The 13,875-nt window shown below is 38.4% G+C and overlaps 1 protein-coding gene across 11 annotated transcripts in view; it reads right to left on the bottom strand.

Annotated features, from left to right (window-relative positions):
• LOC117209689 (rho guanine nucleotide exchange factor 17) overlaps nt 1-12,396 on the bottom strand; it is a 70,360-nt gene extending 57,964 nt beyond the window's left edge. For 4 of the 11 annotated variants that reach the window (XM_033451955.1, XM_033451958.1, XM_033451960.1 and 1 more), the window contains exon 1: nt 11,466-12,395. The gene's annotated coding sequence lies outside the window, so the exon portion shown is untranslated. Of the gene's footprint in view, nt 1-7,040; nt 7,208-11,465 lie in introns of those variants that run through there. The other 7 variants (XM_033451953.1, XM_033451957.1, XM_033451954.1 and 4 more) reach the window with 5 other exon arrangements.
• Nucleotides 12,397-13,875: the final 1,479 nt, after the last annotated feature.

The raw sequence follows: 13,875 nt of genomic DNA, 5'->3' as shown, positions 1-13,875 counted from the left end.
CTTTGTTCACAAATCAAACCTCGTAAACGTTTCTTTTCTCACAGATTACGTTGATTTACAGAACTATTCCGAAGCTTTCACGGCGCGCGTACGCAATACGTCTTCGAGTAACTTTAATGAAACTTTCTCGGGAATCGACGAGAATTTCATTCAGTAACGGCAACGCGTCGTAAATAAATAAAATCGTTCTCCACAGCTATCGGGGAATGCGCAAACGTTCGCAAGAATTCAAGAAGCGATTGTGGTGCGTGAGTGCGTGCGTGCGTGCGTGCGTAACATGGACGCGTGAGTTCGCATAATCATGGTAGTTCAATTAGATTTGTTTCTGTTATGAAAAATTTATAGAAACTGTCCAGACTGATGAAATAGCAGTTTTTAGATATACATTTTCTTCTAATTTATTTCGCATCAATTGTTTAAAACGCAAAGGCTTAATTTGATAATACACATACAATTTCTGATTCTTTAAGCAAAAATAAAATTTAGTGGCAGTACATATTATATTAAACTAAGTGATGTACATACGTAATATTTCATATACTCGTGGATGATTAAATGTAGATTATTTATTTGTGTTGTAATAAATGTACCGCATCAATTGTACCAATTTTCTTCATGATATTGATCGTACCTATTCATGTAAGTAAAATTTTACAAGAATGTATTGGTTATCTCTGAGTAGAAAATATAATTTTAGAAATATATGCCTTCTACGTTTATACTCATATGTCACGTATAATAATAATTTGCATAGTAAAGGTTATGTGTTGAATTAGGGATGTAATTGCCCATTCATAAGAGAAGAATTTGTCGCATAAGGCCAAGAATTATAAAGTTTATCTACGTTTCGCCATATTGTATATGATTAATGTCAATCGGAAATTGACGTCATCACACCGTTACATCCGATTTAGGTGCCACAGACGATTTCTGAACAGAAAAGGAAAGCATTTAAACTTTGCTAAATATGGAAGTGACATTTAACTGTAAAAAGTCCAACAAAGAAATATATCTGTATTCTTCATTCTTCGTTTAACACTTTGTGATAGAAAACAAACCTTACAGATCCGTAGTATGATAGAAATTTGGCACAAATTCGCGCATCTATAACTACAAATATGTGATCTCGCGTAAACTATCCACCATGAATTCATCGTTTCATTCGGTGAAGCAACCACTGTGATTTGAACGAATAAATCTGGAGACCGGAAATTGCTGTTGATAATCGCAGTGCGCTCGTCGATGAACGAGCAATCAACGAATAAATTGAAAATCCCAGATGCCTACTATTTCAAACGATTCGAGTGTTGCATTATTTACTTTAATGTCATTTAGATTCAAATTTATTCATGGAATTCGTGAACAATCGTGTACGAGAATCACGAACGAAAATAATAGTGCAAAAATTTCATTTATCTCTATTACTAGAATTTTTGATGTGGAAAACACAATAATTAAGTTCAATTAACAGAACAATTAAAGTAATATTATTCGATTCTTACAATCATCATGGATTTATTTTTACAATTATTTATTTCTAAAATGCTTACATCTTTGAATTTATGAAGTTATATCTATCCTTCTTTAAGTATTTTATATTAAAATACTTCTTCTTAGTCATGAAGTTATATAAAAGTCAAGAAACTAATAAAAATGGACTATCATATCTTTCTTTTGTAATCTTCGAATTATACCATATATATTAACGACCACACTATCTTTGCAAAGCTGGCTTTCATCTAAACAGTATCGCGATGGAGACTTTATGATTGCAAATATTGAGCGTTTATAAATACCCGTGTATGTCTTTTCTATTTCCGAATGCTGAAGGCTGACTATATCAGAAATTGAAGTGGTTCGTACGTCTTCTCAGGTCTAAAGAAACATTAAGAGTCCATCATCCATCTCCAAATAATAATAATAGCGATTATATAAATCATATACTGCTGAGTAAATCCTATACTGTTAAGAAGATCAAGTTTATTTACGTACAATGTTTTATGAAAGTATTCGAACACGTAGAAAAGTTTTATGAATATATTATATGAATTGTATAAAATATATAAAACATTTTTGCATATTTCATTAACACTTTAATGACATTTGACTCGTGATTATATTGGTCTTGGAACCATTCCGAAAATGTATACAGAAGTCATATACATTTTCAGATTCATCTCTAATTTTATCAGTACGCATAATAATGACAGTTGTGCCTCTTTACAATTCTAATGAAATTTCGAAAAGTTTCGTATAACACACATAATATATTCATCAAAAAATGTCTATATAAGCATTCGTATATCTACTTTTGTAAGCTATTGTATAAAGCAACGAGAGACATTGTTTCTCAAAAGTTGAATTACGAGCTTTTATTATCGCGAAAGGCAACGGTGATCGCGTCGTTCCGCTGGCTTTATTCTATCACGCAGATCGCGTGTTTCGTTGAACGCGGCTGGTTAGATTTATGAGACGATAAAAATCATTTTCTCTTGCATTATTTGTACTACAAAAATGGCCATTCTTTTTCGCGTATGCAAATTACCATCGAGGTTGGACGCGGCATTGCAGAATTTATGAACGGCCGTGGAACAGGTTGGGATTAACGAGAAATATTATTTCGATGCACCGTAAATCCTAGCCAGCCTATTCGATTTTCATCTAATGTGTTTTCTGTCAGATAGCAGTGATCGAGTGACATTCAATTCCCGGAGTGAGTTATTTCGCCGAACCACGAGCCACCACTGTTCCCGATAACGGATGTTGAACTCGATTCGACCGAATCCCGATAAAGTTCATGATCAATGATATGCATTATTGTTGGGCGAAAGTCGATTCACCAGATCGAAAGAGTCAATTTTCGCCCAAAATGAGTCAATTTTCTAGCGAATGGTGCCAGGAATATTTCAATCACCCAACGTTTCGATTACTAACATTGTTCAAATCATTTTGTATAGAAAGAATATTTCAATTGGATTCTTATTCAATTATGTTTGTATATTTACTAAAAGATGTGTCTTTTTTGGAAGCATTTCTTTGAAAATATACTCTTATTTGAGCCCCTTAGAAGCCAAACTAATCAACTCCACTTTTTGTACGTTTCTCAACTTCATTATATGGATACGTAACTAATATTGAACTTGTTGAATAAACAAATTGTTCATTTCCAAAAGTTCATTTATTACAAAAAAGTAACATGAATAAAGGTGATCTCTCCAAGGAAATTCTCTAAAAATTGTAATATTCCACAATTTTCTTTACTTTTCAATTTATGAAGTTAACCAATATAACTTCTGAATTAGTTCAAATCTATTTAAATATATTGTTTCTTTTCGGCGAACTTATGAGGCGATAAACATTAGTCTTTGCAATTAGGTTCGAACCAACTTACAGTATACTTGATCCCATCACTAACGGCATCACTCGACAACAACGATCTAAATTAATCTCCACTAATAAACCAAGTTGACAAGATACAAAAAAAAAAAGAAAACAAAAAGGAAGAGACGAATGATAATCACCCGACTGGAAGCTTTCGCAAAAATCCTAACGTAGAAAATGCAAATTTCATTACGAAGCCGCGTCTGATTACGAAGCCGCGAACGAACCGATGCATTCCTCTCGAGAAAATGGTCGATTGGTCCACGGAAAGCGGCTCTTTTACACAGTCCCGAGTCCAATTGGCCGGAACGAATTGAACTTGTGCCAGGGTCGCGTTGAGGTGAATAAAAAGAAGACGAAGAAACCAAAGACGCCTGGTGCGCGGCAGGATACCCGAGGGCGTTTTCTTTCACTTTCTTTTCGTTCCTCGAACCCACAGCACCCGCGATATTCTCGAATTCCGCGACGCTCACGCGCTCCCACCTTATTCCAAGTTTTCATCTTGGTTTATGTCGGCACGTGGCATTGGTATCGCGGCAGCCGCGTATTAATTAAATTCGGAACGCGACATCGCGGCGTAGTATTTCGAATACCTTGTACACCAGTGTCTTGAGCCGGGAGTCGTGGCTTTCCTTCTAATTCACAAATCCGTTCCACCTACGCACCTCACTTCACTGTCGTAATACAATAAAGTTTCCCGTATCGGAACTACATAACAGGGAGACGAAAATGTTCAGATAATAGAACACCCACCGTCTTGATATTACATTTCATTTATTCATGTAAAGAACAAGAAACTTGCCAGTTTTTTTTATTATCTAGGGATATCATATTTTTTGGCCATTGAACTACATAAATTTTCGTGATGAGAAGACACATTCTCATTATTTTCACTAAGGTGCCGTGCAGAGACGTGCTTTTTGACGCTGCGTTCACGCTGCTTCATATGTCTGTCATTGTTGGTTCTAACTGGGAAACAAAGAAAGACATATGACACAGGGAGAACGCAAAGTAAAAAACTGGCTCGTTTACACCAGCCCTTAATGTTTATGTTCTAATACACGTAGTAACACGTACAATAATACTATTTGTAACAGAAAAAAGCACTTGTTTCTTCAATACAGTGTTCACACATTAAGGTATTCGACAATGGAGGATAATAGAAGTAAAGAGCTAAAATTAAGCCCTTAATATTATACTTTACTTTAATATCTACTTAAATTGTATAGCATATAAAATAAATTATAAATTACCGATAAGACGACATTGCTCTGTTTCCTATCTGACATCCTGTCAATAAAATACATTAATAAACCCTAATAGACCTGTTTTCCGGAAGCATAATTCCATAAAAATACTATAAAGCGATATTATAGGATTATACATTAGGGTTATATATTAACGTCCCCATAAAATAAATATCGTAAAACTGTTCAACTAATGCTTGAAAGATACGTGAAATAGATTCGATATCGAGTAAAGCATCTCGCACGCAGGTGGCACTCTTAGTACAGTCATTTATTGGCACCTTGCCCGCCATGATTTTCGTCCGGAATCCAAACGCCGGATTTGGATGATTCAACCGATCGAAGGAAGAGAGTGGTTTCACGTACAGCAAAGTGCCATGGCACGCGGAAAATATACGAAGAATTCGAAATACAACGAACGTGACGTAAATATCGACGAGGGTGCAAACTCGTATTTTGTCGCGTTGCTCACAAAGAACATTCACTGCGAAAAAAGAAATGCACCGCAATGCGGCGTCAGAATTCCGAGTATAATAAGCAAAAATCCGTACAGGGTCAAACACACGGGAGAAAGAACACTGTCGACGGCCAGCTTTTCTACGAACACTATCGTTAATCGAGCTCTTCTCGACGAAGACGAAGCTTCTATTTTCATTCGTCAGATTTCATAAGAAAAAAAAAAAAAAAGGAATCGCCACGTCGTCTTCGTCGAAGCGGAGACACTTTCGTGGCTAATTTTAATCCACGATCTTTTGGAGAAGACCAAAAGTCTTTCTTGGCACATGAAGCTACGATACGAATAAGGAAAGCGTTGAAGAAAAAGAGGCAACCGCATTCCGTTCCGGCGATGTTATTTGCACGAGAGACGCAACGCGTCTTGGTGCAAACAACCGATAAACATGCACGTTGCTTTGTCATCGCAATGTGGCAGAAAGCGTCGTTGGGTTTATTTGCGAAACGATAAGCTGCTGCAACTCGCTGAGATGCACCCGCCGCTTTATCACGATATTTTTTTTATTTTTGTTCTTTACTTAAAATCGCACGAAAGAACATAAATCTCAAACCTTCTTACATGAAAGAAACCAAAATTAATTCATCGAATATAATAAACAATAAGAAGATGTGTACGTGACCCATTGCAGGAATGTATACGTTCGATTAAATGAATATTATATTATAATAATTGTCTGTTACGGTTTCCCAGATGGGACTTTTCAGAGAAACGATCAAACGATTTTGTATTGCTCTATCGAAGAACGCAAACCCTTTTGTACTCTCTTTCTCTTTCTGTTGAGACTCTCTTTTCGGGGAAACGTTGCTAAAGATAGAATACACGTTTGAACCTCTTAACACGAGAACACGTTCATCGTTCGCCCCTACGCTCAGTCTCTATACGGCCCTAATTTGTCGCGACGATTCGAGAATCGGGCAGAGTCGCGTCAATCACTTTTAATTGTCTTGAACATCTGCGCGATCGCACGACTGCACACGTAGCCAGGCAATTGTACTCAATGATAAACAATGAATACACGCGAGATAAAGCATCTCGCGTGCCTTTACCTCATTCGATCGATCGTTATCGCCAGTTTCTCTCAGAAACTCGTTCAATGCCGTTTATCACTAATAAATTAAAAGCCCCCTAAGAAAATTCTTCCTCATGCCGCCTTTTTGTTCGTAAGTTACTAACGTCAATGATGTTATCGTTTCCTTGATTATTTGAATAAGGAAGCATAACGCTTTTTTCTGTAGATAATAGAATCCTGTGTATATTTTAATTATGAGAGAAAAATATATAATGTGACTAATGCGATTTCATTTATTACTAATTGTAAATAAATATAGATAAACAGAGATGTAATAAGATATTTATAGTACAAAGAAGAAATCTTAAGAAAAGCCAGATATTATTTTACAATAATAAATCTTCAACTTTTTCCCCAAAAATTACTTAGATAATCACGAGAAAACATAAGAGTAATCACGGTAAAGTAAAAATCATACAGCCTTCATTGACACAAGAAAGCATTCCAACAAAGCCAGAAGACCCTTTTAAAACAATGAACCTGCACACGCATCATTAAAAATACCAAACTGCTTCGAGAACCGCGTATAACACGCTTCGCACGAGTCTAACTCCCGTTCAGCAAACATCCTACATTTTAAGAATACACAGGCGGGCCTATATCTACATAATCATCTGCCAGATGCGCTAGACAGTTAAAGGGTTAAAGGCGCGCGCCGCAAATAGCAAGACCCACCTACATTCTCTTCGAACGAGAACAAAAACCTCTATACAATGCAAACAAAGAATCTGATCGAGAGATCACGGGGTCTATCATTAAAGCGCCATCGGGGCGATCACCCACGCATCGACGAGGCCACGAATCGTCGAAAGCGGACTGGTTCGCTTACCGATTAATCAAGACTGCCGCATGTCGTGGCGACGAGACGAAATAGGATGGAAGGAATGTCCCGCGACCAGTCAACAGAGGATCCCTGGTCTTGACGTAGATCTTGATATTGTACCGGTGACCTGGCGAAGTCCTCGAGATCTGTGGAGCTCAAGGTCACGTCGTCGAAGGCGTTTACGAATCACAGAGGCACAACGAGTAGGGTTCTTTGGACACGGGCGTGGCGTTCGTCAAAAACCTCTATCGAACACTGGCCACCGAGACAACAGAAACGACGAAGAGAGACGAGAGCAATGTAGACGAGTGGAGAGGATCGAAGAAACGCGGCCGGTTCGCGGATCAGGAATATGATGCCACCTTGGTGAAAGCCTCCGCGAAGAAGAGGCTCCCTTACCGCACCGAGTGCCGCTCCCGCTAAGCGGAAGATTATCTAAATAGACTCCGTGCTACCAGGCAGAAGAGAGAGGGAGAACGGGACTGTGAGGAGAGAGGAAACCGAAACGAGGTGGTATTTATACGTCGTGTCTTTTGGAGAGCCAGTGAATCCGCGACCAGGAACATCCCTCCGCATACCTTCGTGGAGGGAACGCCGGATATTGCGGATCTTTCGTGTTTACTGGCCCTCCAAGAGCTTCGATCTTTTCGTCTACTAGTCTGCTTGAAAGAGTGACTGAAGAAGAAAGGATTTAGTGAATGGTATTTGATTTTGCTCGATTCACGTCACTTTTAATTCAACTGTGAGTTTCTATTGATAAAGAATTTCTTAGTTTTCGAGCACGTATGAAAGAATCGTTATTTACATATACTGTATATGATGCGTTTCAATTTTATACTGAAATTCTTTTTAAAATATTAAAAAATCGTTTTGTTTGTTGAAACAAAAGCAAGATTGAAACTTAAAGATTCGGAGACCGTAGCAATATTAAAGATATACTATGTACTATGCTAAAGATATACTGCGCGGTCAAAGATATACTATCACTATTTTCTGAGAATGTTGGGATGTTGTCAGAATGTTATGCATCTTGTTTTGTAAAAACGTAGAAATTTCAAGTTTATTAAGTAGTTGTTGTTGAATAATTGTTGAAGTTCTGTGAATGTTTCATTTTCTTTTACAGTAATTGCCACAGGTTTCTTGCAAAGCTATTTATAACATTGCTCTTTATAAGCTACACTACATGCTCTACTTGTGGAACATGATTTTATTCTCAGAAACTCTTTGTCTCAATGATATAATAAAACACAAACACTTCTAGAAAATAATTGTAAGAAGCATTTTTGCGAAGAACTCAATACAAAAATTTCATAAAAATGTAAGAATTAAATCTTTTCGTGAAGATGTACGAAATATTCCGCTTTAAATATTTCTACGTAACCAAAAGCTAATTAATACATAATCGTACCAAAGAACCTCATAGAATTATGTTATCTTATTTCGACATGCAACTATATTCCCGCATCCTCCTAATAATTATCGTACCTTACGGAAACTTAAAATCCTAATATATGTATATAGTTCGTTCAAGATATAACGAAGCTGAACGAGTAATTAAAGGAAATTAAAATTATTGTCGGGTAAATAAATTTGATACCGCGTAACTGGTTAAGTATTCATAATTAGTGGATTATCAAAGGTTATGTTTTTGAAAAAAATAGAAGAGACAAAACTGATCACACAAGCTGGACTTGGTAAATTGATTCTTCACGCACGGTTAAGCAGGATACCGTGATAATGATCAACGCATTAATTTTATATAATAGCAGATTATTATTATTATTTTCACTACCATAATAAAATTATCAATTATCTACGAATATCGAAATTCGTAGAGGATACACTCCTCCTTCCTTATCTTTCCAACATTTTGCATATGTTAAATTGTAGAGAATATAAAATTGTAATAATTGATAATTATGAAACATAGTGCCCATGCTAATATGAAAAATCTTGTACGAATATTTTCGCACCTGTCTTAATACAGCTGCCAAAATCGATTGCTTGGTCTGCCATACGGAATTCCTCGCTCGATGACGCAACAGTGAACGCAATCATCGAAAAATACGACTTGTGGCATTCGTTAAGCCAACAGCGAAAAATAATGTACATATAAGAGCAAAGGAATTTGATCTTATTTACGCTTATACTGCACGGAAGTTGAAGCAAGTGCTACATGTGAGTTTCGACGAATTAAATCGTACAAGTCGAAAAATAAGACAATTTTAGCATCAAGTAATACTTCGAAGAACTCCTATCGTATTAAAGGCTTCTATTAAAAGTCAATGCGAATACACTCTCCCCTCCTTAACGTTAAATATCATTTATGAGAAGATAAATTTAAAAAAAATGTGTTAACTCTTACAGAATAATGAATTTGTATAACATATACATTTCACTTCCTCTACATTGTCCAAACATTGCAACCAGTACATATTGCACCATAACTTTTACCTTGCCTTTTGACATCACTGTGCAAACATTAAGCTCAGATCAATTTGTCACTCTTTATTACATCCAAGTCAAATATTCATTTCACTTCATAATCAGTAACCTCAGCTCTATATACCAACACATGTGGAGGATAATCATTACATCGCGTGCCGCGATGCTTCTCTTTAATTACCATTGAAATTAAAATAATAGTAGGTGAAAAAGACGAACATCAGAAACGATTCCCGTTCAACTCTCTCGTCCCCTCCGGTTTCGTACGCGCGTTCTTTTATCGTTACGGGGATCAAGATTCGTCCTCGACTTTCGCGCGATTTATCGTCCCCAAGATGATCCTCTATGAAATGAGGAGAAAAAACGTAGCTGTTACGGTTGGTCGTCTTGGTGCAACGTAATGGTCCACGACGTTAGAGAGACACGAGAAACGAAGACTGCACACAGTACACACGCATCCTCTGTGCACAATGCCTTCCGACTTCTTTCCTCGCTCATCGAGAAACGACCGCGACGAGGAGTAAACTTAGGGCTTCCGGCATTGTCGAGATTACCAGCAAACTTCAACTTTCACCGATCGAGCAAAAATCGCGATTTTTCCCCGCTTGAACAACGGTTCGCAGAGCCGCGCAGGGCGATCGAACATTATATTCATAAATAGCGGCCCAACGTGCTCCATTGTAATACTTTCTCATGTGGTTATCGTAGCTGAGCTCCGTTCTACGGAAGGATACGCTCCGTGATCCCGCTACACACCAGCAGGGGAGATTTTAACAGGTGGATATATTTTGCTTAGATGTTTCGATAGGTACGAAGAGATTGGAAAATACACATTTTATTTCGTGTAGCGGAATTATCCGAAATACACAGTACGCTGTAACTACAGAAAGCTGATGGTCGAATGGACGTTCGATCAACTCCTGTTGAGAATCCATCGAGAAACGATCAAGCTCTTGATTAACGTTTGGCTTCGGGGGAAGATGTATCGCGATCGGATTGCACTTTACGGGAGTAACTCTAGCAGGTGATTTGTTTTAATTGAGACGTTTCTAAGAATAGAAAAGTAAACGTAGTTTTAACCGTGTCATGTGGCCGATATTAAATTGCCATTTTTATGTGTCATTTGTTAGGAAGTCCTTACTGATCGTTAAATATAAGTTACTTGGAAGATCTTGTACGCTTAAAGTAATATCATTGGCAAAGTTTTACAAGTCACAAATTGCAAGTTGTCAATGCTGAGGTAGGAAGTTTGACAATAACATAAGCGAAATTCTATAAGCGGATTTTGAAAGGTTCGAACTAGTTATTTATTCTCTTCGATGTATAATTTAAAAAATTGCAGCTATAAGGAGATTTCATTTCCTGACAATTTCAGTAAATAAAAAGTGCCATTTAAAAATTAATTTCCTTTTGGAACATATTAATTTACAATCAAGTAATGTTGCTACTAATTTCAATTTTTAACTTCTCCATGAAATATTAAACTCACAGATACCTCTTTTTCATTTGCAATAAATGATTATTGATTCTTTAACCTTATAAAAAGAACAAAGTTCTTCAACAATCTAAAGAATTGAGATAATAAAGAGATAAGTTTAGGTAAAAACAACTAGAATGAGATTCTACACGCAATTAAAAATACGTATAAGAATGTTTCCTTGCTTCAATATTTACTTACAATCCTTCAATATTTTCTTTTAATATTCCAATTGTAGAGACTTTGTACAATAGAAATCTACAAAATGGTAACATTTATCATATCGGTTAATAAATTATCGTGAAAGATGATATTCAGTGCAAGAAGATTTTCCTGTTTAATCTGCCTTGACTTTGTTCTGAAATACTTTTCACGATATAAAAATACCAGCGAGTCTGACAAGTTATTAATACCAGTAATGTACACAAAAGTTCAAGATACCAGATAGAAATATTTGTCTTTAATCATTCTCAATAAGGAATTTTGCGTGAAACAACATATATACTCACTCCTGCAAGGGTTCGAAAACGCTTCCTTGGATGCCATCCACGTAATTCTGCTCGAGAAAGTATTCCCGTTTGATCGCCACGCAGATATCCATAACAAGCACTTCCTCAAACCAGGTGATGTTTCGTGCACGAGGAATTATCATCGACGGCTTTCCACCAAACACAATTTCATTACATTACACTTCAGGATGAAAATTTTCTTCGCTGTTAAACTCGTTGTTTCCAAACAATCGTTAAATCGACGTTGTTCGATCCCGTACATTACTCGAGAGTAACGTAGCATAATAAATGTTCCACAAATCTCGATGTTCTACTTCTGTTTGGGCGTTCGTTTCTGAGTTCGATCGAACCGGCTGTTTCTAAACCGATTTCAGCCTCGAATCGAGCCGATCGAGAAGACCCAACTGGATCATGCACAACTACGGTTGAAAAACATTTATTGAAAATCTTTTACACGGTCAAATTGGCCAAGACAGATTCGAGTATTCGCTTACGTTCGTGGGAGCCTTATCGTTGCGAGATAATATTATCATAATATTGTGTTTACGAGTTTGTTCGTTCCGCAGATTGCGAACGATATACAGATCTTCATATCGGCAAATGAAATGTCTCTGTCCTCGTTTCGGACCACTAGTTTCAGAGAGATAATCTTAAAGTCAATGTGACTAGATTAGCAGATCACGAATCGATTTTTTGCATAGAAATCGACATACACACACGCGCGCGCACGCACGCACACGCACGCACGCACACTTGTATAGGTGTAAGTATCATACGTATAAATATCAACCTGAAGGCATTCTTCACGATTCTTCGAGCGCGCGAGATCGCTTTCCTCCGTTCTTAATTAATCACGAGTGCACTTGGAATTAAACGCACGGAATGCAACGACACACGGCTACTATCCGAGAGCACTTTCACTCAGCCATTTTTTTTCTTTCTTGTTTTATAGTAAGAACCAATTTTTGACTGCTCTGTTAATCGATCATACCGAATCGAGATTCGAAAACATCGACAACCGTGAGACGATCAACAAGCGACGACGCTCACCAAAGTATGAATATCTTTTCTTTCTACTGTCTTCGTACTTCGTACTTTTATCTTATTCGGTCGTAAGTGCACACGTATCGCTTTTATCAGTTCATAAGAAAGGACACCGTGAACGCTTTGATTTGCTCGACGAACAGCTCGGCACCAATGGAAACATTAATCTCGTCCACTTACTCGACGCGGAATTGTATTCCGTAACAGTAGCATATTAAAGATGCTAATGCGAACCACTTAAACCAGTTTCGTCAAGAAAACCGACTATCTCTTTCGTACCAAGAGGACGATTAATCGATTAATTGCTCGCACACGAAAGCGCCGGACGGAATCTCGCGCCGATCGCCGAGAACGAAATGTCTGTTTTCCCCGTCACAAACGTCCAAGCTTTTCTTCTCCGAGAAGCTTTCAATTTCTAACGACCGCTGTTTGATCTTCATCCTCTGAACCACTTAACCTCTCTCAGTTCTACCTTCCACGTTAACCAGCCTTAAACTCGGCTCGTGCACACATACGAGCCTCGAATACTGTGCGCTCAGCATCGGAGGATCACGAATCTTGTTCACGAAAAACAAGCACGACACCAGCGAACCACAAAATACACCGTGACTTCTATCTAAAATCCACTAAACCACCCAGAAAATCTCTTAAATCCTGCTTCGATTAGAAGATCATCGATGGTCTTGTGTAGATATTATATTTCTCGTCCGAGTGGACGAATCCAGGTCCAATAAACAGGATAATTCCACGCACCAAGGATTGTGATCGAGAAACTCTCGATCGTCGATCGTTCCACCGCGAACGAATCAAGTCGATCGCAACGGTGTCCAGTGAGCTCACCAGGTTTAATTAGCAGCGCGATCGGCAGAGGAATTGGCGCGTAAGAGAACACTGCCGGAGCATCGAAGACGACGAGGACGACGACGAGCAAGTGCGCTTCACGGATCCAGACGTTGGGTCCGCTCGGCGACGCTCAACCGTTCTGGTGTAATCGAGGCGATATACACACGGCCGATGCGGTTTCACGGCAGGGAAAGAGAAGGAGTGACTACGCGAGAGTGAGAGCCTGAGTAAGGAAGAAAGAAAAAGAGAGGGAGATAGCTAGAAAGAAAGAGAAGGGTTACATCAGATCACCGAGACACGCTGCACGTTTCACAGCCGAGACGACAGAGCGATCGAGAACGGATCTCCGGTGGGTACGAATGGGCCGCGGCGAACGTCGACGACGACGACGAGTTGGAGGCCGACAAATGGGTGTACAGATCCAGCTGGGCAACACGAAGCTGGCCCGATTCGATACGAGAGACCATGGCGTATGTGCACGAGCCGAGCCGGACCGCCACGGCACGAACCGGTGCGAAGGAAA

This window comes from Bombus bifarius, unplaced genomic scaffold (genome assembly GCF_011952205.1).
Source record: "Bombus bifarius isolate JDL3187 unplaced genomic scaffold, Bbif_JDL3187 scf7180000008190, whole genome shotgun sequence".
Lineage (NCBI taxonomy): Eukaryota > Metazoa > Arthropoda > Insecta > Hymenoptera > Apidae > Bombus > Bombus bifarius.
This window is presented reverse-complemented; position numbering and strand designations above follow the sequence as displayed.